The sequence below is a fragment of the Tachypleus tridentatus genome, chromosome 6 (assembly GCF_004210375.1).
Source record: "Tachypleus tridentatus isolate NWPU-2018 chromosome 6, ASM421037v1, whole genome shotgun sequence".
Lineage (NCBI taxonomy): Eukaryota > Metazoa > Arthropoda > Merostomata > Xiphosura > Limulidae > Tachypleus > Tachypleus tridentatus.
This window is the reverse complement of record NC_134830.1, coordinates 34390749-34417210: the sequence shown is the minus strand read 5'-3', so window position 1 is coordinate 34417210 and position 26462 is coordinate 34390749. Positions and strand designations below refer to the sequence as shown.

Here is a 26462-nt window from a genome sequence, read left to right as displayed (position 1 = left end):
TGTGTCTTTAATTTTAAAAGTTGTTTTTGCTTATTGGTTGGGGTGATAATATACCAACCAATAGTTAATTTATGATCATTGATATATAATTAGTTCTAAAGATTGGCATGTTAAGTTTCTGGTACTAAAACTCCCACTGGCAGTGTAACGTGTGTGTTAAAAAAACTTCTTTCGAAAATATTGCTCTGTCTATGATATCGTTGTTAATCCACAATACTGAGAACAATGTGTTTTGTTATTCTTATGGAATACCGTATCGATGTATATTGATAAATATGAGAAACTACTTTGAGAAAGGGTCCAACTAAGGTAAAGGATTGTTTTTTAAAACAATGAAAACTATTATTTTTGTTGCTTTATTATTTTTAAACATATAACGCCGTGACATTTTTCTATTTCTGATTGGGTAGTAATAATATATCCAAGTTTCGTACCTCAGAACAGAAGTTGGGCTTAATTTGATCACTGGGGCAGGAAGACATTTTGATACTGAATAAAACCACTCTGTGCTAAAATTTTGACTATATATTACCAAACGAAACCAAGCAATAAAAACAATGGAACACTTCAAACCAATTCAACGTTTTCAAGAGAGATTGTTGCTTCAATAGGGTCTGGCATGGCCTAGCGCGTTAAGGTGTGCGCTTCGTAATCTGAGGGTCGCGGGTTAGCGCCCGAATCGCGCCAAACATGCTCGCCCTGCCAGCCGTGGGGGCGTTATAATGTAACGATCAATCCCACTTTTCGTTGGTAAAAGAGTAGCCCAAGAGTTGGTGGTGGGTGGTGATGACTAGCTGCCTTCTCTCTAGTCTTACACTGCTAAATTAGGGACGGCTAGCACAGATAGCCCTCGAGTAGCTTTGTGCGAAATTCCAAAACAAACAAACAAAATGTTGCTTCAACATATTCGGAACGAAGTAAACTGCACCATTTGTTCGGAAAACTGAATGAATTAGCTTAATTTAAAAGCTAAAAAAAAACAAAATGTTCATATCGTACTCTTGGAAATCCTTCATTAATTATTTGTTTTCTTTATTCCTTCAGATCTGAAGAAAAAGAAAAGGAAAAAAAAGATTTTTAAGAGTAATGTAAGTACAATCTTTTAGTTTAAATTGGAATATTAAAAAAAATTTAGTAACATGTTTAATATAAAATTATAAAGAAAGACGTTATTTAAACACAAACTGTTCTTGTTAGCGAATATCTAAGGACTATCTAAGGACCTGTTCCCCAGTAGGCATAACGATATGTCTACGGACTCACCACTAAAAACCGAGTTTCGATACCCGTGAATGGCAGAGCACAGATAGCCCATTGTGTGTAGCTTTGTGCTTAATTCTAAACCAACAAACAAACAAAAATCATTGGGACCTGTCATTGCTAGAGTTAAGAGTGTTTGAGTTTAGCAAAATATTAATTTTTGTCAAAAGCACAGAATTATCTCTATCATTGTGTCAATGACGTAGACAAGTAGCAATAAATATACGATATTCTTCAGCTTCAACCCAATAATAATGTCAAAGATATATACTTTGCTGAGCATACCACTGGCTTGAAAGTCAGGATAGTTTGAGAAAATAAACAAATAGTATACATATTTACTCCTAACATTTGTAAACAAACAAGAGGTTAGTTCTGACTCTCTATTTCTTGCAACAAATTCTAATACTAATCAAGATACAGTCTGCAAACCAAATCACACAGTATAATTATGTTACTTGGACATCTCGGGAAGAATAAATTGTTGTATTTTCATATTATACTATGACAACTGACTCAACTATGATCTCAAACTGAGTCATTGTCTTTAAGATAAAGTTCCAAAAAATTGAAAGAGTCTAGCTAATCTTTATCAAATTTATAAAACACAATGAAAGAAAGGAAACTGTCATGACCCGCGATAGTGATTCATAATGAGGATCTCCAGGAATTTCACAAAAATTCTAACAGAACAAATGGGCAAAAACAATGTTAAAAAGCAGTATTGTTCTTCAAACAACACTGAACCCCTTGTATCTCAATGGCTAAGACTACTAAAATATTGATAATAGCGAAAAAGTTGATTTTCCGGTTATTAAACAAAATATAAAAAAACTCATCCTTTCTTCTTCGTATTATTTTACTTTCACAAGCCTACAGAGAAAAAAAAAATACAGCCATGAATATTTTATTCAAACCTGGACGAAAAACTCCTGTTCAGGTCATAGGACTACTTTTATGCTGATTCTTAATATTTAAAAAAAAAAATCATTGAAAAAATCCCGTGTTTGATTAATGCACATTAATTGGAAAATAATTTGTGTAATGTATAGCACATAAATTCAAAACTGCCTTAAGTCTGAAGTGCACGAAGAATGTCTGGAGCTACTTGATTTCAAATGAACTAACCATGCACAGACTTACATGGTCAATAAAAGACGATGGTTGTTGTTGTTTAAGCGAAAAAATACACAATGGGTTATTTGTGCTCAAGAAATCAAATCCCAAATTTTATCGTTGTACGTCTTTAAATTTACCACTGATCCTGAATGAAAACTTTTCAGGATTTAACTTATCAGTCACCATTCTAAATCAAGTTCTGATACCAGCAACAAAGTGTAATTCAAAATCAAATGGTGATCTTCAGAAATTTAATATATAGACTAAGCGAGTCTAAAGATTATATTAAGTAAAGAAATTTAAAGAGATGTGTATGTTGCATAAAATTAACAGTAATTAAACTAATTACAGTTACGGATAATTGAAACTGAAATTAAACACCCGATATAATGGAACTTATATAAAAGAAAAACTGAGCAAAAAAGAACAAAGAAATATTTCTCATTTTCGGAACTACTTTTAAACTGTACTAACCGACAATGTCAGAAGTAAAACCGAACTAAAAAGTAGTGCCATCTCTGGTACTGGACTCGAAAACAATACAGCTCTATCGTCCCACGATACTATCTGTTTTCTAACGTCACAATATTAGATCTTATAGCAATCAAAGCCAATTAAATGATAGAGGTAAGTGTGGACTAGTAACAATTACAAGCTCTCTTTTATATTAGCACGTAATTAATTAAGGGCTTTGTTTGAAATCAAACTTTTAATAACATAACGAATTCAGATAATATATCCAGTTTAACGTTATATAGAAATATATAGTTTATCTTACAAACGTACATCAATATAACGTCCCATATGAAAATTCTAGTAGCTTACTCTTAAGCAATAAGCTTTTTAGAATTTAGAATAGAAAACTGTCAATACAGAAGCCCATGAAATATGATCAAATATTTCTCGTATAATGGGTAAAGCTATTCCACAAAGGAAACCGGTCTTTGTTGTAACATCGTGCCCGATGTATCTTCATAAATTATGTTATGTACATTGTTGTATTTGTTTTGTAGGTGAGTGGAACATTATCGTAGCACACGTATAATGCTTGTACTTAACGCTAAAGTGGATTTAATCTCCAAGTGATTCTTTAACGAGGAAATGATGAGGTAGTTATTGAGCTAAAACAAACATGTTAGCATCCTAAACAAGCCACGGTACGATTCACTGCGCAGCTGGAATCAGTAAACACCATGAATCTCGACTTCGATCGCGACGTCGTAAAGTATGATTTTAATCTTTGTTTAAATTGCCAAAGGTTTCACAGGTAATAACTCTGAAAAGCTAAATGTAATTTTAACATTCTGGAAATCAAAATAAACAAACTATTTTAGTGCTACAGAAGCTAAAGTTTAACATAACTGATTGAATTAATGCTCTCACTCCCGCGTTGCTCATATGAGTGACGTGGTTTTACGGTAATGTACCGCGTCACTCCTATATGATTGACGCACAATACGTTGTTAAATCCGTGTGACGCAAATGTGATTCACAAAACTCTAAATTTGTAAGGGACTGTTTGAGTCTGATTCGTAAGGGTTACTGTTAAGCTTTTGTTATGGTTTTAAAATAATGTTTAGACAGAAAAACACTTGTATACACGTATTTATATCACAATATCAAAACTGATTATATATGTATGTTACAAAACAAACATTTGAATCGTAAATTCTTGTCAAAAATAATTCTATGGTGTTATGTACAAAGCTACGCAATGGGCCATCATTGCTCTGCTTACCACGTGTATCAATACATTATTAGTTAACAGTTTGTACCCCTTAAAATATCATCTTTGCCCACTAGCATTGTTTGCTTGTATGTTTTGAAATTTACGCAAAGCTACATGAGGGTGCTGTACGCTAGTCGTCCTGATTTAGCAGTCAAAGAACTAGAGGGAAAGCAGCTAGTCATTACTACTCACCACCAACTCTTGGGCTACTCTCTTACCAACGAACAGTTGGACTGACCGTCACGTAATAACGCCCCCACAATTGAAAAGGCGATCATGTTTGGTGGGACGAGAATTCGAACCTGCAACTCTGGCCCTACCATAATTGTATGCAAAGATTAATGAAACTACAGGTAGTACGTAAACAGGAAGGAAATAACCTTCTATTAAGATCTTCAGATGTGCGTACACAGAAGATAAGCTGGTATTGAAATCAATATAAAATAAAAACTGCTGAACGTTATTGGTGAAACGAATTGTCTATACGTATAGGTTAACAGTAGCTGTTTAATTCAGCTGCGAACACAATTGAAATTTCTTGATTTTTTTAAAATCACCTACTTATACTTTTGATACTACTGATGGATTTTTGCACAAACAACTGGTTCCCCGGTGGGACAGCGGTAAGTCTTCGAAGTTACAACCCTAAAATCAGGCGTTCAATTCCCCTCGTGGCTTTTTTATAAGAAAACACACAGACAAACAACTGTCTGTGGTTAGGGCGCTCGACTCGTAATCTGAGAGTCGCGGGTTCGAATCCCCGTCGCACGAAACGTGCTTGCACTTTCAACCGTGAGGACGTTATAATGTCACGGTTAATCTCACTATTCGTTGGTAAAAGAGTAGCCCAAGAGTTGGCGGTGGGTGATGATGACTAGCTGCCTTCCCTCTAGTCTTACACTGCTAAATAAGGGACGACTAGCACGAAGTTCAAAACAAACAAACAAATGTATATATACTTAAAGTTGATATTGAATGATTCTTTGACTATTTTATAAAACTGCTATGAATCAGACCTCTATAAATATTCATCAAATGTGGTTACAATTCTTTTAAACCATCAGTTATATGCGTCGATATAGAGTGAAATATTTAAACTTTAAACATTTGAAAACCATAAAAACGTACAAACGGAAAAACCAAATTACCGGCAATATACCCTAATTGTACATATCGAAGAATTCAACCACCAACATCACTCCCAACAAAGAACAAAATATCGTTCTACGTACAGTGCAATTATACTACCAGCAAATATCCGCCAATATTTATATATAATGAAGAACCAAGTTAAAAATACTCATACAAATCATATCGTGTTTAATATCCATTTTGTCTATTAGATATCAACCAACTTCTCTTTAATATCTTTTCAGAATAGATTTAGATTGATCATATTATCCCTGTGTGTTGACAAAATTTAACTCTTTAACTCTTATATATCAGTGTTTACTATCCTCCTGATTTTATATTATACCTGAAAAAAATTTCTAAAGTATTTTAAAATTATAATTGTATTGTAATAACTTAACAAATAACAACTTATAGGCGCTCTAAGATAATTTATTTTTGGGTAGCATACTGCATGTTTTGACAAAATGTCCTCTTCGATACCCGTCGATTCAGTTCCAGTATATTCATCCAAAATAAACCACTTATAAATTGTTGTCTACCAAATTATTATTATATTAGCATAATGTTCATCCTTACTCGGGTAAAATCATTCAGGTGATTCTAAGTTATTATACGTTATTAATCACGCGGTTGTTGTTTTGTTTTCTTAATTAGTTCTTTTGTTTGTTTTTTTTATAGAATGTTCATGCAAACAAAACCAATGTTTCTCTATGCCAGCCGTCCGTAATTTTGAACTCGTATGTTAACGGAAAAGTAGTTATTCAACACTCATCGCCAATTTTTGGGCTATTCTTATTTGACATATGAAGTTTCAGCGACATTATTAAAATGCACCTACAGCTACAAAGTAAGAATTACAGTTGTTTGTTTCTTGCGATAAAAGGAGGCAAACCAGTGGCCCAAAGATTTATAATCGTACATGTTTGTCATTGGGCCACGTCCTACCCTTTCTTGAATATGTAACTATACGAAACAGTATAATACAAGCAAGTGCATTAATAAGAACTTCCGACTAAAAACTAGTTGACGACACAGATCAAAGTATAAAAACAGCTTATAATTTAATTAAATACAGTGTTTGTTAACAGTGTTTTCAACCGTTATTGTTTCTCGCTGGTACAGCGGTAAGTCTACAGACTTTAGGTTGTTAAGGCATTCGACTCATAATCCGAGAGTCGCGAGTTCGAATCTCGTCACATCAAACATGCTCGCCCTTTCAACTGTAGAGGCGTTATAATGTGACAATCAATCCCTCTATTCCTTGGTAAAAGGGTAGCCCAAGAGTTGGCGGTGGATGGTGATGAATAGCCGCATTCCCTCTAATTTTACACTGCTAAAGTAGGGACGGCTAGCGCAGATAGCTCTCGTGTAGCTTTGCGCGAAATTTGAAACAAAACCAAACCAAACCAAACTAAGAAACATGCGTAAAATACTTTATCACTTATCGAAATTAAAGAGATTGAAATATATGACAAGGCATCCATAAAACCAATAATGTTTGATTTGACACTAATTAATAAAGACTTCTCGTATTGTTGAATTAATCGATGCGTACATGAGTTATCATTCTCCATGTGTAGATTCAGTTATTATTCCTACATTACACTGTGTCAGGCGTGGCCTAATATTTATCATGCTCGGAATCTGAGGGATTGAAGTTGCTTTTAAAATTCCGCTCTCCGGCTTATCAGTTCAAAATTAAGGGTAGTCTATAAATTACGCAAGCCTATTTAGTTACTTAACACGATCATTTAACTTAACTTGACCATCGGTCAGTTTAAGATTAATTTTTGACACATTTCTGTGCTATAACACCAGACTATGATCCACATAAATGGCCAACGAGAAACGTTTAATGGCAAGAAATAGCTGGAGCGGAAATTATAGAGAAAATGTTACAGCCACATTTTACGTATCAGCCTTCTTTGTCTTCCTTACATTAATCAGTTATGATACGATGATGGTCACGTTTTTATACAGAAGTATTCTTCTCTTGACCGTCACTAAATTCACTGACCGGAAGCGAAACGATTGGCAAAAATATGAAAAACAGAACACATGAGTGGAAAGATAACTTATTACGATATAACATGTTTGTCGAAGACAAGAATATATCGAAAACAAAAAAAAATTCTTCTTTAAACCTTAATAAAATGAATGATTTCTCAGTTATGAAAAACCATAAATCGTCCATAGTCAACAACTCCAAAAAATGGTGCAACGTTATTTTACTTTCTGAACTCCTTTGGGTGTGCTCCTATGTTTTTTATAAGTTACTCGGAACTTTTTTGTTGTGAGAAACTGTGTGTGCGTGCCTATATGCATTAATTTGCAAAGTCAGTAGCACAGCTGTACGTGTCCTATACAGACCCTATATTTCCAGTTATCGTTTAGATGTATGTACATAGATAGTGATTTATGTGATGATGTAACGTTGGGCCAAGTATTTCACTTGTGGGTTTATAGCTCACGTGAGGGGATTTTCAAGCATTCCTCTGAGCATTTCGAAGCATATGGTTGTATTCATACGTAAAGAGATGGATATTTGCATGTCCTACGTATTTACACATATTTTCTGTAGCAGCATATAGATCGAAAATAAGGATTACAATCAAACGTGACTAGAAAACAAAACGATTGATTGTAACGGGTGTTGGAGTTTTGAAGGAATGAAATAGAACACTTAAAACATTTTACGTATACAGAAAACTACATAGATATATTAACCTTTGCTCATTATTTATGGAATAACAACTCAGTATATTAACTTATTGTGTTCAACTGTCTGGAACAAAACTTTTTTATATAACATCGCAGCAAGAGATTAAAATATCATTAATTCAAATGTTTCATGTTTTAGTTGGCAGCTGTCTCGTGATTATCTTTTGTGGAGTTATCGCTGACGAGGCAAGAATTTTATTTGTTGAATTTTCAGCTTGATAGTAAAACTACGAATTTTCTTAAAGTTCTAAAAATAATTTAACAATTTATACTAAATAAAATAAAGACGATTTAAATCTCTGAATGAGCTGTGTTCTATCGTCAACAAATAATTATGAAGAAAAACTTATATCAATTTCGAATAGTTTTGATATTCCAGAAAGGGATATCCACATAAATAAAACATCTATATCAATTTATAATAGTTTTTATATTAAAATAAGGAGGGGGGTTATGATCCACTAAATAATAGGAACTAAGAGCAAAAACGAAATCTATAAATTTAGTTTATTTTAATGACTTTGAAAAGCCAAACGACAATATAAATACCTGTGGGTGAGCATGGTTCCCTTTTGTTTTGGCGATGTGAAAAATTATATATTTTTTGGAACAAAGATATTCAAAGAGCTGTTATTGTAATTATTATTACAAGAAAAAATTAACAACGTTTATATATATATATTTAGCTTATAGGTTCAAAGCACAATAAAAATTTGATATAATCTAAAACAATGAAAAGTGAGCGACCTTTTGACCTTCTAAGAGATTATTATGCATACCTTACAGGGGCATAAAATCTCGCTGCGTTGTCTCTTTTGTTTTGTTTGGAATTAAATAAAAGATACGCGATGGGCTATCTATGTTCTGCTCACAACGGGTTTGTAACCCGGTTTCTAGCAGTGTGAGTCCACAGATATACCACTTTACCAATGGGGGCATTGCGTTGTTGTATGAAGTAACATTTGTGAGGGGGAATAAAATCTACCCTATTAATTTAGTACAGAACACATTTCATTCTACTGCTCAATAAGTTAAAAGAGTGAATTGAAGTGTATTTATCTGTACAGAAAAAAAAAAGTTTTAACAAAAGATTTCAAGTGTATTTCAATACTGGAAGCTGAAAAAACTTATTAGAACCCGTATGTTATTTGTTTGTTTGTTTTAATTTTGCGCAAAGCTACACGAAGGCTATTTGTGTCAGTCGTCCTTAATTTAGAAGTGTAAGACTAGAGGGAGGGAAGCCAGTCATCACCGACCAACGCCAAATATTGGGCTACTTTTTTTACCAAAGAATAGTGGGACTGATCATCACATTATAACTCCCCCACGGCTGAAAGATAAACATGTATGGTGTAACGGGGAGTCGAACGCTCTAACCACCTGGCTATGCCGGGCACGTATGTTAATTATATGGAAAAAATTTATCAGACGACCTAATATCTGGTGTTTTATAAAAGTAAAATAAGGAATACAAAAATGTGTTTCATTTTTTATTCTCTAGGATAGAATGAAAACAGATTATAAACATTGAGAAAATTGAAAACACTTGCAGGTATTTTTAATGAAAAAAATATTTAAAATAATACAATATAGCCAGAAATTCAACTGAGTAGAAAAATTCAATGAAACTAAAAGCTATAATTTAAAATATGAAAATTCCGTCTTATTTTATTGTGAGGAGTGCGTGTAATACTATCTGTTTACTATACCAGCCTCAGTTATTAAAATACTTTAAGTATAAAATAAGAAACGGCTCTTTCCCTTGTGGCTCGTCATGATCAGGTGGTTAAGGCACTCGACTCGTAATCTGAGGGGTCGCGGGTTCGAGTCCCCATCGCACTAAACATGTTCGACCTTTCAGCTGTTGGGACGTTATAATTTTCGGTCAATCCCATTATTCGTTGGTAAAAGAGTAGGCCACGAGTTGGCGGTGGGTGGTGATGACTAGTTACCTTCCCGCTGCTAAATTAGGGACGGCTAGCGCGGTAACCATCGTGTAGTTTTGCGCGAAATTAAAAAGCAAACAAACAAACAAACACTTTCTGTGTCTCAAGAACTACATTGAAACACAAATTAAAAATTTACTGCACTGATCTGACCAACTGGCTAAAATTAACAGACAGCAAACCAACATACTGGTTAATTAATCAACAACTCATTTATTTTCCTAAACTTTTAAGAAGTCTAGACATTAATCCAAGAGCTCGAAGAATTTATCAAACCTCTCTCTAGCTAGAAATACCTTTGAGCTAAAAGCAACCTACAATACCATCTCATATGAAATAATTGTTCTTTTACTGGATGTTTCGTTGAAATCAAAGTAACTATTCGACTACTTTATTTTGTGTTGATGTTTTAGGATTATTTCTATGCATTTATACGGAAACATTTGAAAGCAAATTAACGTTTCAACATTTTACAAAGTTCTTTGATAGATTGTTCAGGCAGAGTATTCATGATGAAACTTTGTAGACGCATATCTATGGTAAACTAAAATCAGAGAATAAATTTTATTTGTTTGTTTTAGAATCAAGCACAAAGTTACACAGTGGGCTATCTGTGCTCTGCCTGCCATATGTATCGAAGCCCAGTTTCTAGCGGTGTGAGTCTACTGTGTCACTGAGGAAGGGGACATAGAATGGATGCATTTATTATTGTAAAAAGTATATCATGATATTATTTTGTTTCTTATTTCAAATTTTAATGTCCCCTTTCAGTCGCTGAAGGGGAAGTAGAAAGATTTAAAACGTTAAAATCAGGGTTTCGATACCCGCAGCCGATACAGCAGGTATAGTCCATAGCGTAGCATTGCACTTAAACAAGTAAACAAATATTAGTTTTATAGTTCCTACTCTCATTATTGTAGTGTTTATGACTGGTATAAATGCTGGAAAAATCAATTTATTTTAAACTGTTAAATAACTAATGGAAAATACTGTAGATGTTTAGAAAAAGAAATGGTTGATTCGGCGTTGAAAATGTAAAATATTTTCAACAATATAATTGATAGCACAATGGTACTTGTTTCTACAGTACAGACACTACTACTTCTAGAACAATGGTACTTGTTTCTACAGTACAGACACTACTACTTCTAGAACAATGGTACTTGTTTCTACAGTACAGACACTACTACTATTAGCACAATGGTACTTTTTTCTACAGTATAGACACTACTACTTCTTAAACAATGGTACTTGTTTCTACAGTACAGAACTACTACTTCGTGAACAATGGTACTTCTTTCTACAGTATAGACACTACTACTTCTTAAACAATGGTACTTGTTTCTACAGTACAGAACTACTACTTCGTGAACAATGGTACTTGTTTTTACAGTACAGACACTACTAATTTTAGAACAATGGTACTTGTTTTACAGTACAGACACTACTACTTCTAAAACAATGGTACTTGTTTCTACAGTACAGACACTACTTCTAGAACAATGGTACTTGTTTCTACAGTATAGACACTACTACTTTTAGAACAATGGTACTTGTTTCTACAGTATAGACACTACTACTTCTAGAACAATGGTACTTGTTTCTACAGTACAGACACTACTACTAGGACAATGTTCCTTGTTTCTACAGAACAGAGACTGCTACTGCTAATAAAAGAGTTATTAATATATGTTAGTAGATAAGAGTTATTTTCCTAAATAATTAACGGTAAAACGCTTGGAACTCAGAAAAAATTGAAATCGGGAGTAGGTTTATTTGGAATTTTTAATATACTTTATTAAATTACCTGTATTGGTATATGAAATACATGAGAACTCCGTATCAATTAATGGGTTGAGTAAATTGCAGCACATTGCTACAATTTAAACGTATGCACTTATTCACTAAATTATCAAAATATATGTCTCTTTAACCCTAAAACTCGTCTATAAATCCCCAATAACTCATTTTAAATTTCGATACATAATTTTGTTTAGTGTCAGAAGTGATACTACCATTTAAAATTCTTCCGTGATAGAAAGGATTTTTAGAGATCCCTAAAATTCCATGTGCAGTTATGATGAGAAAAACAATAACAAAAGTACAATACAACCAGGTGTCTGTAAAATAAAATAAAAAAGTTTCTTTAAAAAGACTGAACCAAAAACTTTTCAGAAAATTGAAAGAAAATGCTTTGCAGCTTAGAGATGTCTTGAAAGAACACAACATAAAAAGGAAAGAACACAATTAGAAACGTGGTCAGAAGTTTAAAGATGTGCCTTGGAAGATCTAAAACACCGAAGAAGACAATAAGAAAAAGTTTTTTTCAGGAACTCTTTTTATCATTAACCAGAAAAAACAAACGTAGATATACACAAACTTGTTACAACATTGTGGATACTAACGCTAATGTTATCGAATTAAATTTATCTCGTATCTGCTGAAAGATTCCTGTAAGGGTTGGAGAACAAGCTTGTTGTTGACCAGCGTTTCATAAAATCAATTTGTTTGTGTACATATGAGGATTGCGTTTTGAAAAGGAACTGAAAATGTTAAGAAAGCACGTTCCTGTTCTGAACCCTGATAAAAGTCGAGACAGAAGGAGAGCAGCAGTCGAGAGATCGTCTTTTAAAATTGGCATTCAAATCACCTTACATCTCTGAAAACATTAGCCAAGAGTTGTTCTGTTAACCACATTCATACAAGTGGAGCAGCAACATACACATGGGATGCTTTTGTTATCTTACCTTCGTTACCAGTATTCACTGTACAACTAACAACGAAGTAGCTGACTTCAAGGGCTCTTAAACTACTAGAGTCACAAAACTTCTACTTTCTTAAAACGCAGAAAACCCAATCGGTTATGAGGGTTACATTGGAAAGCAAATAAGGCACAATTTCAAATAATTTAAAATAACTAATGGAAAATACTGTAGATGTTTAGAAAAAAAAAAGAGTTGATTCGGCGTTGAAAATGTAAAATATTTTCAACAATATAATTGAATTATTAATGAAGTGTGTCATGAATCAGATATTAAGGTTGTTCAGTGGTTTATTAGAAGGATGTGTCATGAACCAGGTCTCAAAGTAATTCAGTGGTTTATTAGAAGGATGTGTCATAAACCAAGTCTTAAGGAAGTTCAGTGGTGTATTAGAAGGATGTGTCATGAATCAGGTATTAAGGTAGTTCAGGGGTTTATTAGAAGGATGTGTCATGAACCAGGTCTTAAGGAAGTTCAGGGGTTTATTAGAAGGATGTGTCATGAACCAGGTCTTAAGATAGTTCAGTGGTTTATTAGAAGGATGTGTCATGAACCAGGTATTAAGGTTGTTCAGTGGTTTATTAGAAGGACGTGTCATGAATGAGATATTAAGGTGATTCAGTGGTTTATTAGAAGGACGTATCATGAACCAGGTCTCAAGGTAATTCAGTGGTTTATTAGAAGGATGTGTCATAAACCAGGTCTCAAGGAAGTTCAGTGGTGTATTAGAAGGATGTGTCATGAATCAGGTATTAAGGTAGTTCAGTGGTTTATTAGAAGGATGTGTCATGAACCAGGTCTTAAGGTAGTTCAGTGGTTTATTAGAAGGATATGTCATAAACCAGGTCTTAAGGAAGTTCAGTGGTTTATTAGAAGGATATGTCATGAACCAGGTCTCAAGGTAATTCAGTGGTTTATTAGAAGAATGTGTCATGAATCAGGTATTAAGGTAGTTCAGTGGTTGATTAGAAGGATGTGTCATGAACCAGGTCTTAAAGTTTTTCAGTGGTTTGTTAGAAGGATGTGTCATGAATCAGATATTAAGGTAGAAAAAAGAATGAAAAAAATTTTTTAGAATTTGTTCAAGGTTTGAAACATTTCTTCCTTTTGTACTAACAAAACTTGAGTTGAGTTACCATGGACTTACTAGCATGCGATGAACACGTGGATTTCTTTCAAAACAAATTAAATACGTATTTGTATATATTTAACATTTATCTGTGTTACATCAAAGACTTGCATTTCTTGACCACCCTGAAGAGATAATTAGATAAAAACACGATATTTTTATTACCTATTTATTACAAAAGTACGAATCCAAAATTACATAATTACGTCAGCCATTAAACCTCTAACAAAACAGTGTACCGTTTATACATGAATATAAGAGGCATCATCTTAAAGTGAGAATGTCTCAGATCCTAGCACCCAAAAGCAATGGAAAATTCCATATGTCAGACATAATCAAACCAATAAATGCAAAACTAAAATGTACGCTACAGATTGAACAAGGAATTAGGATCTTGGTAGAAGAACCAACAACATTCTAAATCCCACCACAACGCACTATTTACAGCCGGTTATAGGCATGACAATTGCTCTTAAAAAAAACAAAATTAGAATTCTGATATCATCTAATACCATTAAACACACACACACGTGTAAAAGTGCAGATGGACAACTCAGAATACCTACTTTAAATGGAGAAGTCGTCATGACAGCAGTTTCTGGTTCAACTCCTCAGTCGAATGAACATATAATTAATGTTAATTATATGTTAATTAGTTAATGTTATTTGATCAATAAGCAGCTATAATGCGCAACTTACCAGAGAAAATGCTTCATAGAGACAGATCTTGGGGCGATGAAAGTTGTATATTGTTATATCTATCATCTGTATATTGTGTTATGATAAGGCTATCTCCGAATTCCTACATCTGTATAATGTTCTCATCTGTATATTGTGTTTGATAAGGCTATCTACTCTGTATTTTGCATCTGTTTCTGTTATGATAAGGCTTACATCTGTATATTGTGTTATGAAAGGCTATCTACATCTGTATATTGTGTTATGATAGGGCTATCTACATCTGTATATTGTGTTATGATAAGGCTATCTACTTCTGTATATTGTGTTATGATAAGGCTATCTACTTCTGTATATTGTGTTATGATATATAATCTATTTTCGCTTCTTTCTATTCGTGTTATCGCTTTAGTTGCTGATAAACGTCACTGGAGCACTAGATTGAAAAGATATGAAAATGAGTAAATATTTTCTGAGACGGTTGTTATGATTAAGTTAAAAATACTAGTTTGGATATCATAAGCGATGAGTGTGATAGCAAGTCATTGAAAAAAGAAAGAAAAACATTCAGTTGTATATACAGAAAGGTGAGGCTATCATCATTACCATTTAAGAGTTTGTAGCTCCAAATAAGTTATTATTTACTAATTATATATACCTGCGCTAGCCTTCTCTAATTTAGCAGTGGAAGACTAGAAGGAAGGTAGCTAGTCATCACCACTCACCACCAATTCTAGAGCAAGTCTTTTGCCGATGAATAGTGGTATTGACCGTCACATCATAACGTTCTCACGTCTGAAAAGGCGAGCATGTTTAATGGGACAGGGATTCAAGCCTGTGACTCACAGATTGCGATCTAAGTGTTCTAATCAACTGGTCGTTGGCTAAGTGGTCAAAATTCTCAGGGAGGTGTTCCTTCAAACATGGTTAATGAGTTTCTAGTATTGTTACTGCTGACTAAACCCGTACAAAACTACTTCATGCTAAGTTTCAAAATACTCAGGGAGATGTTCCTTCAAACATGGTTACTGAGTTTCTAGTATTGTTACTGCTGACTAAACCCGTACAAAACTACTTCATGCTAAGTTTCAAAATACTCAGGAGATGTTCCTTCAAACATGGTTACTGAGTTTCTAGTATTGTTACTGCTGACTAAACCCGTACAAAACTACTTCATGCTAAGTTTCAAAATACTCAGGGAGATGTTCCTTCAAACATGGTTACTGAGTTTCTAGTATTCTTACTGCTGACTAAACCCGTACAAAACTACTTCATGCTAAGTTTCAAAATACTCAGGGAGATGTTCCTTCAAACATGGTTACTGAATTTTTAGTATTGTAACTGCTGACTAAACCTGTACAAAACTACTAAGTTTCAAAATGTAAAATTACCTTTGTTAGTGTTTTTCATCCTTATAGAAAATGATCTATTCCTATAGAAGCACATGCAACATATATCCTTAGACGTTTCAGCCATGATATAATGTTTAATAATAATGGAATAATGCATCTACCGACTGCTTTTATTATGCCTGTAATGTTTGGAAAAGATGCTTCATGTTTTGAACACTGCTTGTGGTTGTTGTTGTTTTGGACACTGCTTGTGATTGTTGTTGTTTTGGACACTGCTTGTGATTGTAGTTGTTTTGGACACTGCTTGTGATTGTTGTTGTTTTGGACACTGCTTGTGATTGTTGTTGTTTTAGACAATGCTTGTGTTGTTGTTTTGTTGTTTTGGACACTGCTTGTGATTGTTGTTGTTTTGGACAATGCTTGTGATTGTTGTTGTTTTGGACACTGCTTGTGATTGTTGTTGTTTTGGACACTGCTTGTGATTGTTGTTGTTTTGAACACTGCTTGTGATTGTTGTTGTTTTGGACGCTGCTTGTGATTGTTGTTGTTTTGAACACTGCTTGTGGTTGTTGTTGTTTTGAACACTGCTTGTGGTTGTTGTTGTTTTGAACACTGCTTGTCGTTGTTGTTGTTTTTCATCACTCTCTTTTGTTCGTTATTGTTTCAAGCTTTAGTTGCAGTTCAAAACGTTAACAAGAGGGAATCGTAACTGCGGCACTTGAAATTCTTTAATTAGAATTAGAGTAAGCTACTCTATGAGGCCTGTTTTCCCTTTCTTTTGCAAAATCTTTGTGTGACAGCAATGCCAAACGTGAGGCTCGATTCAGTTTTATTATTCATCAGAATATTTACCAGCTTACCCTCAAAGTGGAATTCTTTTAGGCAAGATTACAAGCAAACTGATCTATGAGACCTGGGGCATAATCAAATACAAGTCAATCGGAAGGGTTTGACCTTGTGCTTAAAGTTTGTACTTGGAAATAAACAACAACCTAAAGAACTCATAGAGGTTTTGTGAGCCTCTGTGCCACAGCTAATAAGAATATCGTCATAGTTGTAAAATTTTATACTTGGTTAATATATTACGACATGCTAACAACAACCTAAAAAATTTGTTTTAAAAAATGGTGACTAACAATAAAAAAAACTTTGAGTCAGTGCCGTTTGTTGTAATGTGCAAAATCTTGAAAAGGAATAAAAATAGAATAACATTAGAATATCTCAGAATAGTTGCAGAATGATGAATCAGTTAATCATATATGTTAACGAAAAACAAAAGACAAGGAAATAAAATTGTGATATAATGTGTCCATTATCGACAACAAATTCTTGGTTAATAATAATATTCTGCCAAAACAGTTCTCACAATATATTGTATGATAATAAAGCCTGAAGTTTAATAATTGTCAAAAACTTGTTGATGTTTATTTGGAATTAAACACGAAGCTACAAAATGGGCTAGCTGAGCTCTGCCTACCAATGGTATCAAAACCTTGTTTCTAACGTTATAAGTTTACAGACACCCCGCTGTACCACTGGGCAGGAGGACAGGTTAAGGAACGTCACAGTTTGGAACAAAGTGGTTTTGTACATCATTATTTCGTTGTTATGTTGTAAACCATTCCAAGAAACATTTTAAATATATTATATTGTTCTGTATGAATTGTATTTACAATAAGTATTTTTTAAAACTTGACGTAATTTTTTTTTAAATTTTAATGTTAACCTCACAGAAGATAGAGGTACTTCCATAAAATATTTACTTAAAGCTATCCACCAGTAGTACTGTGGTGAGTTTACAAATTTACAATGTTAAATTCCGAAATTTAATTCGTCACAGTGAACACAGCAAATAGCCCAATGTGGCTTTGCTCTGAAACAAACAAATAACATTTCAAGTTATATAAATGTGTATTTATAATAATAATAATAATACAGGAGCGTGACAGTGGTCTGTGGATATGTGTGTGTGTGTGTGTGTGTCGTCGCCATAACTTCAAGAGAATATAACCTAAAACTCAGAAGAATTACATCTATAATACGTGAATCCTGAGGATGTGCGCCTGGGTATTTTTGCATACCTTATCCATGTGTGTATATGTGTGCGCGCGCATACGCATCTTTTTAATGAGGCGAGTTTGTGAAGAACAACGTTGAAAAGAAGTGGTTCCCTGTATGACAGCTTTTAATATATAGAAAAGCCAGTCCGTGTTGCTAACAATGCGTTCTAACAATGGCTTTTATGTCATGTTGCTTAACGATAAAAGGATATAGGTTATAATTTTATGTTAAAAATGGGTTCAGAATTAGGACTCTACAAACCTAATAACCCGAGCGAAGGCGGCTACTTTTGGTAGTATACATATATATGACTCGGCATGGCTAGGCGGTTAAGGCACCGACTCGTAATCCGAGGGCCTCTGGTTCGAGTCCCAAACACACCAAACATGCTCGCCCTTTCAGCTGTTGGGGCGTTATAATGTGACATTCAATCCCACTATTCGTTGGTAAAAGAAATGGCGGTGGGTGGTGATGACTAGCTGTCTTCCCTCTAATCTGACACTGCTAAATTAGGGATGGCTAGCGCAGCTAGCCCTCGTGTGGCTTTGCGCGAAATTCAAAAACAAACAAAACATATATATAATTATGTCGCGAGAGTTATTTAAAATTTATAATTCTCAGTTGAAATCCAAAAGAGTTAACTAGCTTTCAAAGTAAGTTATATGAAGTTGTTGATTTGTTATTACGTATGAAAGCTTCTGAACCTTTAGTTACGTAGAAAGAGTAGGAGGGAAGATAAACCTACTGGAATAAATAAAATGTTTCGATATCGGGAAGTACTGAAGTTTTCGAAAATTGTTCTGAAGAATGTTATTGTTCTGAAGAATGTAATTGTTCTGAAGAATGTTATTTCCATACGAGAACTTTATAGAACTAGTAATTTTCTGCGTTATTGTTTTTCGTTGAATTATTATGAACATCAGTGAATTATCTACCAGTTCCAAGAGAACGTAGTTGTTAATAATTTTGTACGTTACACAACTAGCTCATAAAATGAGAAGGATAGAAAATCTGGCTAAAAGAGTAGAAAGAAAACTATCATACTGATGTAAACATACCAATAGAAATAAAACAGCATGAGTTATGCCTTTAAGTTTGTGAACCTAAAATGTTAGAGTCGTTGCATACAGTATAATACCCGATGTAATGATAAACTAGAGAGTTTATAACGCAAATATTTGGGACCCATTACCTGCTGTGAGCACGACACATATGTAGCCCACTTTGCAGCTTTATCTTAAACAAAACTTCTTGTGAGGAATAAAAAGAACAATGTTAAAAGCATGACTGAGAGTCATAGTATGTTCAGGTGACTCTTTGAAACTTGTTACTAGTTCATCAAGGTAAAGTTTGTTTAAACCTGAATAAATAGGCACTTCTTATCGACGCAACCAAAACATGATGCTCACTGAGACATTAGTAAAAACTTACTTCTGGTGGCGCCCTTCAGTGGCTCAATGTTACGTGGCGAAACAGTGGGTTTTGATGCCCTCTGTGGGCAGAGCACTAAGTTGCTTCGTGCTTAACAACAAATATAACTTATAATGGTGAAAATGTTTCTTTAGCCTACACCTGTATCTCGCAATAGCTAAACTTTAATTGTTTTATCAGTTATTTTGTTTCCTTTGTCAGTCTGCAAGAAGCGAGGCTGAATCCCCGTCATCGAACACGCCCGTCTTTCCAGACTTGGCATTATAATTTGATAGTCAATTACTCTATTCGTCGGTAAAAAAAAAATTGTCCTAGGGATGGTGGTGGGTGATGCTGACTAGCTGCTTTTCTTATAGCTTATCGTTGCTAAATTAGGAACAGCCAGGGCAATTGGCATTCAAGTAGCTTTGAGAGATATTAAAAAAAAAAATCTTTGTTTGAAGTGTAATATTTCACGAGACGTTCTTTCAGAGATAGGGTTTTAATTTCGCGTACACATAAAAGATTTTCGGGACAGAAAATAATGTATTTTTATCTTCAGCGTTTTCCTCGTATGTTAATGTGTATTAAGTCCATCACTAATCTAACTCGGTCTTTCTGGGTGTTTGAACGAAGTACCAGGTAGTCAGAAAGGTCTTATGCTGCAGAATAATACGAAAATAAAAACAAATAATGTTACAAAACTTAGCATTCACCTCTGCTTGAAACAGATGAAGTACTGTATCATACGACATTTTATCATGGAGGCCATTTTGGTAAAGTTTCAGCTTTTAAATAGTTTAAAATCAAGATTCAGTTGAATCTAATATTATTAACCGAAACTATTCAATACGATCCGATTTGTTATCTATAAAAGAATATTTATTATCGTGTTTCATTTTTATTTTTAATCTTAGAATTATTTTTCGTTATGAATGCTTAGAGAGTGGGCATTCATTTTATAAAGTAGTCTAATTAATTAAAACCAGTTTTTATACCAATGATCTTATATGCATGTAGACAATAAAACGGTTAAATTCGTTAGTGTAGATCTTATTGTGACTTAAGATATGGAACTTGAAGGAATCGAATCCCAAACTGAAATATTGAGAGATTAATTAACAAGGGTCAATACACAGATATTTTGAAGAGCGTTCGTAATTAATGGTTCGTGGTAGATGGCTAGAATGTTTTAACGAAATGGAATACTAAATAAACTATACCAAATTAATTCACTATTTTCTGTCATCGTGGACCATGACAGAGAACATTGATTTGTCTGCATCAGTTGGAGCTGTAAAAAATCTATGTATGTTCACCTCTATATAGCTCCGAAGACAGTGATACAGTAGAAACCAATTGCTACACCAGAATGAAATAAACGAGATATTCCACAAACTACAAGTTAGTGAATGTGCCTTCGACTAGGCGGTGAAGATCGAGTCACTAAGAGAAAAGGTAGATGAGAGGTTATCAGTTGACGTCAGCGGTACCTGTCAGCCTGTAGGTGTTTACTCACTACAACGTTCTCAGCTTGTGTCACAGAAAACAACCTACATGAGCTTTCATCGGTTTATTTCACTAGTATATCGTTAGCATACGTCACAACAGAGGATCTTACTTAAGTTCCACCCCCTTTACGTCATAAACGTGTCATAACCGATGTTTTGTTTAAGCAGTTGTACCAGTTTACGTCTCACCATTCTGTTCGGCCATCTAAGGACCTTCATAAACCCATAACAACTCAATTTGCTGTGTTGTGTGAGCCTCTGTTTAATTATTTTACTGGATTCTGACAAGCTGAATCACAAATTATCTTACTTCGATTAGTTGAGTTTTTACTTGATCTGGGCTATAAAAAAAAGAAATTGTCTCGAGCCAATATTAGTTTATTTCAATGACAGACTGACTTAGGCAGTGTCACAACCATGGATTCGAGAAGTATTTCTCAGCTTTAAGTCATTAGTTTCTGTTAGAAATGGACATTCAGGGAACAAATTTTCATTCAAATGTATCTCAGAAACGTTGTTCTCTGATTGTCAATAAGTCCCCCGCTACTACAGCAGTAAGACTAGTGATTTACAACACTAAAATCATGGGTTCGATTCCCTTCGGTGGATTCAGCAGATAGCCAGAGGTGGCTTTGCTGTAAGAAAACACACAAACACCCACACTTATCAAAAAAATTGTTAATACCCATACCATCCGTTCTGAGATAAATTTTTATTTCAAGTGGGTTTCTCGTCATCAAGAAAATTCATTTAGTTTCAAAATCTATGAATAATTTGAGGGTTAAAATTATGAGAAAGTAAGTGTACTTAAGAAAATAATGGAAACAAAGAAGTTTGATCTGTGTTTTTGATTAACTTTCCGTACTGGTTACAGTGAGAAAAAACGGAAACTCATGAATACTGAAAACCAACAGTTTCTTTAGAATGATTTTTATCTACATAACGATCATTGTTTCCGTGAGGATTTTTTCTGATGAAATTTTGCAATACTTTCTATATTTATATTCACAGAAGAGATCGATATAAGTCGCATTGTTCCAATAATTGATTTTATAAGTTTGTATTCTTTTAGTTTGTAATATACTCCATAGTAAAAATCGATTGTTTGTGTCCAAGTTTCAACCGTGTGGTTGTAGTATTTTTGTCGTAATATTGCGATGTTTCTAGCAAATAATGTGTTTCAAACTTACCTTCACGTGTGTTACAATTGCGCAATAATTGTTTCCTGGGCTCGTGGGGAGGGCGTTCGACTCGTAATCTGAAGGCTGCAGGTTCGAATCCTCGTCACACTAAACATGCTCGCCCTTTCAGCCGCACAGGCGTTATAAACTGACGCTCAATCCCACTATTCGTTGATAAAAAGAGTAGCCCAAGAGTTGGTGGTGAGTGGTGATAACTAGCTGCCTCCCTTCTAGTCTTACACTGCTAAATTAGTGAAGGCTAGCGCAGATAGCCCTCGTGTAGCTTTGTGCAAAATCCAAAAAACAAACAAACAAAACATACTGTTTTTTAATTATGAAATGATTATCATCGAAAAAAAATTGTTTTTGTTAGAGTTCACAAAATGCTTCCATATTTCTATAGTAATGTCTCTCGACATTTTCATCTTTCTATACCATTTTTGGCCTACAGTCTTTAAATTTAAATGATAACGTAAGAGGTTCTTACTTTTAATCATTTACCAATCTCAATATGTTAATGTCTGTGTACCAATATTCTCTACTAATTTTTTAAACTAAAATTTCATATTTTCCCTTTTTTCTGACAAATTTATAAATAATTTATATGTATATACAATTGAATTCTTCTCGTTTTAACCCTATTTATCACTATTACACTTGTGTAAGGAACTTTATAATTTTTGCGACAAATATGTATTCAACAATCTTACACGTGTGTAAAAATAAGTTAATGGTTTAAAAGTTTTAAATCCCATATGAACCGTATTGAACAGCTTATTGTTGTACATGAAATGCATGTTCTCAGGTTCTAACTCGTTTTTAGTTCTGGATATCAGTAGTAAGTCATTTTATACTGTGATGTTTTGAGCTGAAAACAGGAGATATATTATATTATTTATTGTTAAAAAACTATAGAAAATCCAAATTTATATTTTAAGCTTTTAAACTATACGGAATAGAGAAAGTTTTGTATTTAAAACTAGGAACCACATTGATAAGATGTTCCTGGTTCATGGTTAAGGAACCACTTTCATCTGGTCAATGATAAGATGTTCCCGGTTCAGAGCTGAGGAACCACTTTCATCAGGTCAATGATAAGATGTTCCCGGTTCAGAGCTGAGGAACCACATTCATCAGGTCAATGATAAGATGTTCCCGGTTCAGAGCTGAGGAACCACATTCATCAGGTCAGTGATAAAATGTTCCTGGTTCAGGGTTGAGTTGTTTCAAGTATCTTGTCTTCTTTTATGGCCCAGACGTTGTTGATAAGTTTGGCCCAACTATGTTAACGAACAATTAGTTTTTTAATAGTTTTGTTTTCATTCTAACGGCCAGTTTTAATCGTCATTAGACTTTCATATCGACTACACATGAAATGAATATCTAAGGCTAAGACAATTAAGCGAACTTGTAACTGCCTTCTTAACTATCAGTCTATCCACCTGCCCATCCATCTATCTAGCTACTACTTTTTGTCTTAGCCAGTGATATTTAGTATTGTCATACATTAATCAGGACAGGGTTGTTTATGGAAAAAACGACAGTACAAAATATATATTGGAAATTTTCACTTGTGTTAATTCAAAGATAATTCTTATTCCAATATTAGTAGTTTAATTTTATAGAAACTTTATTATCAGATTGCTTGATTACATAGCTCTATTATGCATCAGGGCAAGTTTAAAATGTATCTAAAACAATAGCCATGCTTACGTTTTATAGATAGGGCGGAGCGAAGCTATGACAACGAATGTGGTTGGAAATTAACTAAAGCGATTTATTGTTAAGAAACGTGCAGGCTTACTCTGTGGTTTTAAACATCCAGTAATATTACATGCTACAAATGACAATTATATATTTAATACAATATTCGTACCCTTCATATTATGAAATGGATCGTAACGTACGTGGTATTGAGACTAGCTCGAAAGCAATCAACGTGCTTGAAATACTCGACAACTAAAGTGGAAAAATCTGCGATTTCCAAGCGATCTCTGTCTTATTTTTTTAGAACAATCTACATAGCCCTCCATTGAGCTAACCTGATATATAATCTAATATCTGTATTGTGAATACTTGTTGATGTAATGTGGCAGTTATGTACTCTTTATTATTTTATATAATTTTCATACGGGCTTTCAGCTTTCACTGGATACGTTAAGTCGAGCACGACTGTTTCAAATAACTATTGTTAACCCCCTGGTCGTACTTTTGGAATGAGTCATATAAAATGGTTACACCAAGCTACTGATTTAATTTACCATGAACAAATCCAACTTTTCGTCACACTTTTTAGGCCTCTCCTTCAATATATATATATTCTTGCAGGATAGGGAAAGAGGGCGCTTCATTTCTCACATAACTCTCTTGTCCCAGATTCGGTGACTCATTTGCTCCACAGTCATTGCCTCGTAGCCACCTGGATTATTCTAACGGTTATTTTATCTACCGCTTATTATCATTCGAAGCCCTATACACAAACTGACAGAAGGGAGCCCTCAATGAAATATAGTGGGCATGAACTCTCTATGTTTTTGTAGGGTATCTCTGTGGTCGTTATAAGTGACGTATGATCATGTTTTGAATGCAAAGCGAATGAAATAGTTTTCCTTTTCCAAAACAACCTTCACAAAACGAACTCCACATGTGTTATGTTGATATCAGGATATAAGAGTCTTATTTGCCGTTAGATGAAACTACATATCGTACATATATATATATGTGATAACAAATTTTATTTTTCAATTTTGTATTGCAGTATCTTCGAGAAAGTATTTGGAGGGGAAGCAGTTTATTAATGAAATGTACTATAATTCTTGTTATTTATTCTTACTATTCGCCAAGGTATGTTGGTACAAAATTATAGAGTTTTTATAATATTTTCTGGTATGTAGAGAGATTGTGGATTTCAAAAACAGAAGGATAGCCTAGTAGAATCTGTATCGGATAATAATATGTTATCCTTTTCAAGTTGCTTGAGCAACTGATAGGTACTTCAGTTTGCTACCTAATGTCAATCCCTGTGCTATTTTATATTTGATTAACTGTTACTTGCCGAAGTATAGAATATAAACAAGAAATATCCCAACAAAAACACTTTAAAAACTACCATGCGGAGTATATATTCTCTAATAATGTCTTTTGTTCCTTTTTCACAGTAGGTTTTTAATATTAAAATCAAGAATTTTCATAAAAAAAGAGCCATTTGCATTTTAGATTATTTGTCACTTGCCCGGGGAGACAACGCTATATGTTTTAGTTACCATTTGCAATTTTAATAGGTTTTGTTCGGATTTAGAAGTACGTTTAAAGAAAACGGATTGTGTTCTGCCAGTTCACGAGCGCTACCCATAAGAAGTTCACTTTCATTTTTTAATAAAAACTTGCAACAGACGGCATAATTGACACCAATAATTTTGGTTTAGGGCGAATTCACGACCACTTGACAGTGCAATGACACCACATACGTCTCAGCTCTTTTCCAGGGAGGTTATTTGTATTGCGAGATTTTTAAACGATGCAGAGGGCCACAGCACTTCGATCAATGTTCTTCGTAGAACCGAAAAAAACTAGATAGCAAAGTGTTTAGAACAGCAATGAGCGCAAAAACCATATCCTGAGGTAACGCGGGCAATACTCTCGTACACAACTTCAAAACTTTGTTTACGAAATGGAGTTCTCTGATTCATAGAAAAAAAAAAACACAAAACAGTACAATTTCCACTAACATGTTAAAATATTCAGCTATTGTGTGAAAGCGTCTAAAATAAGCTTTCAAACTGTTATGCTAATTTCTGTTTTTGTCTTATTTGTTTATATTCACGCATCAATCATTTTATGCACAGTGCAAATTCAAGAACGAAAATTCAGTAACATGTTATGGCCTGGTGCAACAAGGATGGCAGAAAATTCTTGAACTTGAATTTGTTTTTGTTTTCTCGTCACTTGTAAAACATTTCTAAGTGCTTGTGTTTTAGAAGCCTCACGAATATATTCTGACCGTATAAAGTTTAGGAAAGCTACATCCCTCTCTATCACCACTGGCTGTGTACGACTTATAGATGAAGAAAACCATCCTTGTATTTTGTAGCTATGGGAGTTGGTAACTCTGTCAGTATTAACTCTGATAACACAGCTCAATTGTTAAAGTGTCCTTGTTAAAGTGGTAGGCAACTTACATAGGACACAGATGCAACCCCGTTATGTATCTGTTCCAGAGCATGTAAATACATGACTGGTGGGATCCATATATCCCTTAGCCTTTCATATACCATAAAAGAGAGTGCCTACAACTTTAACATTTATATTTAACTTACGCTGACTAAAGCTTCTTCATAATGTCTTTATATGAATCAGTAATATGTTGTTAAAGTAATTCATGATGTTACAAAAACATGCAGGTTCAAAAAGTCTTGATCAAAATTAATAAAACTACACAACCTAAGCGCTTTCGAAAGATGGACCTTTCT

At 34.1% G+C, this 26462-nt stretch overlaps 1 protein-coding gene across 5 annotated transcripts in view; it reads left to right on the top strand.

The window, feature by feature from the left end:
- LOC143252218 (discoidin domain-containing receptor A-like) overlaps window positions 1–26462 on the top strand; it is a 356540-nt gene that overhangs the window by 38168 nt on the left and 291910 nt on the right. For all 5 annotated transcript variants that reach the window (XM_076504017.1, XM_076504020.1, XM_076504019.1 and 2 more), the window contains exon 2: window positions 1045–1088. The gene's annotated coding sequence lies outside the window, so the exon portion shown is untranslated. The remainder of the gene's footprint in view (window positions 1–1044; window positions 1089–26462) is intronic.